Source organism: Colletes latitarsis, chromosome 14, assembly GCF_051014445.1.
Source record: "Colletes latitarsis isolate SP2378_abdomen chromosome 14, iyColLati1, whole genome shotgun sequence".
Lineage (NCBI taxonomy): Eukaryota > Metazoa > Arthropoda > Insecta > Hymenoptera > Colletidae > Colletes > Colletes latitarsis.
The window spans coordinates 1,732,501-1,735,000 of record NC_135147.1 but is presented as its reverse complement, the minus strand read 5'-3'; the positions used below and the strand labels follow the sequence as shown (position 1 = coordinate 1,735,000).

At 49.4% G+C, this 2,500-nt stretch overlaps 1 non-coding gene across 1 annotated transcript; it reads left to right on the top strand.

Moving 5' to 3' along the window:
* The first annotated feature begins 1,638 nt into the window (after positions 1-1,638).
* On the top strand, positions 1,639-1,793 carry LOC143350534 (5.8S ribosomal RNA). Its single transcript, XR_013081151.1, has one exon. It is a non-coding gene; the product is annotated as a 5.8S ribosomal RNA (ribosomal RNA).
* The last annotated feature ends 707 nt before the right edge of the window (positions 1,794-2,500 follow it).

Sequence of the window (2,500 nt, the reverse complement as noted above, 5' to 3'; positions counted from 1 at the left end):
GATCGATGCTGGCGTGAGGTGACGCGCGTCGTCGTTTACACGATTGGGTCGAAACGAACAAAGAAACGAAAGAACATAACACAAAAACGTCCATTACTAAACAAAGATCTCGAACAAAAACAAGAAAACGTCCATTACTAACGAAAGAAAGAAACGAAAGAAAGAGGAGGAGAAGAGAAAATAAGACCCATCGTTGCGACGATCGAGGATGTCACCCGCCGTCAATTTTTCCATTATATACGCGTCTCGGTCGGAGATACGATGCTGGCTGTTTACGTTGCGCTCGCTCGAAGAGGAGACGACGACCGATTGTCACACACAACGCGCAGGGGCCGAAACAAAGCGCCCAAGGATCTACAGCCGAGGAACGAGACGCCGTCGAACATCGTTTCGCGACGTTCCTTTACGGTTTGAACTTGCGTATCCCGCTTTGCCCGGTGGCGTGTGTGCTCGTCGTCGTGCTCCGAACGAAACGTCCTGATGACGGCGAGGAAGTAATAAAATAATATACATCCTTACGGGTAGCCTGAAGCGAATCGCAAACGAACGACAACGCGTCGATTGTGCGGCCATCGTTGCTCGCGCGACTAACGACGACCAGCCGAGAAGGCTGTAGTTTATCGCATCGATTTCATCGAGCAACCGATGGACGCTGCCGCGTTCGTTCGTAAATGAATGTTATACATACTCATGGCTAACTTGAGGCGAATAATCGCAAACGACGACGCGTCGATTTTGCGGCCATCGTTGCTCGCGCGACTAACGACGACCAGCCGAAACGGCTGTAGTTTATCGCATCGATTTCATCGAGCAACCGATGGACGCTGCCGCGTTCGTTCGTAAATGAATAATATACATACTCATGGCTAACTTGAGGCGAATAATCGCAAACGACGACGCGTCGATTTTGCGGCCATCGTTGCTCGCGCGACTAACGACGACCAGCCGAAACGGCTGTAGTTTATCGCATCGATTTCATCGAGCAACCGATGGACGCTGCCGCGTTCGTTCGTAAATGAATGTTATACATACTCATGGCTAACTTGAGGCGAATAATCGCAAACGACGACGCGTCGATTTTGCGGCCATCGTTGCTCGCGCGACTAACGACGACCAGCCGAAACGGCTGTAGTTTATCGCATCGATTTCATCGAGCAACCGATGGACGCTGCCGCGTTCGTTCGTAAATGAATAATATACATACTCATGGCTAACGTGAGGCGAATAATCGCAAACGACGACGCGTCGATTGTGCGGCCATCCGTTGCTCGCGCGACTAACGACGACCAGCCGAGAAGGCTGTAGTTTATCGCATCGATTTCATCGAGCAACCGATGGGCGCTGCCGCGTGCGTTCGCCCGATTGCGCGTGAAGTTACTGTTCGGAACCAAGAATATACGGGTGTATTATACCCGTTGGTCGCAGCCACGCGCAAAGGCTTTTGAATGTACTGTACGCCCGGCCGTCGAACGATGGTTTTCCGTCATTCAGGAAACAAAAAGAAACTTTTGTCGTCGATATGGCGCGTTCAATCCTCCGTCGATACGCTGGTCGGAGGTGCGAACATCGAATATTTTTAAAGCAAAGAACAAGGAGCATTTTTAAATACAAAGAGAAAAATTGTAAATTGTATATGATTACCCTGAACGGTGGATCACTTGGCTCGTGGGTCGATGAAGAACGCAGCTAATTGCGCGTCAACGTGTGAACTGCAGGACACATGAACATCGACATTTCGAACGCACATTGCGGTCCACGGATAAAATTCCTGGACCACGCCTGGCTGAGGGTCGTTCACTTGTCCTAAAACTGCTTGCGTTGTTCTCAGATTCCCTAACCCCGCCGTCGTTTACCTCTCCTTTCGGGGAGATGGCGAAGAACGTTTCGGAGCCGGGTCGATGAAGAGAAAGGTATCAACGTACGAGCGAGAATTTGGGTATTTCGTTGGCGTTTGTCGCTGGACGTACGAAAAAGAATAAATATTATATATTATTGGCAAGTTTGCGCACCCCTTGCGTGGTGAGGCAGAGATCAGTCTGGACTCGCGCGAGTGTTTTACGGCGTCGTGCGTCGTGTTGTCTGGAGTATCATCACGACCGCCCGTTAAAGCACCGCTCCTACGATTTCTGACTTTGACGGCACTAAAAACCACCGTGGGGCGCAAATCGCGTTTCGTACAAATCTAATGATTACCGGCGCTCCCGACGTTGCCCGAAGTTAATAATTTATGCAAAGGAAAGAGAAAATAAAGCGTATACTAGTTTTGGAGCATAACAAAAAGGACACTGGAAAGAAATTTGACCAAACACTGATAATTATGATATGTAATATATGCCCTACCACGTGAAATTTGTGGTATCCGTCGGTCGTCGTCTTCCTCTCTGTTCGTTCGTACAGCCCCAGGGAAAAATGATAATTTATCAAACGAATCGGACGATCATCCTCTATGGAGAGGCTCGAACGAACACGACGAGAAGCGCGATACGAACGGAACCCAAAA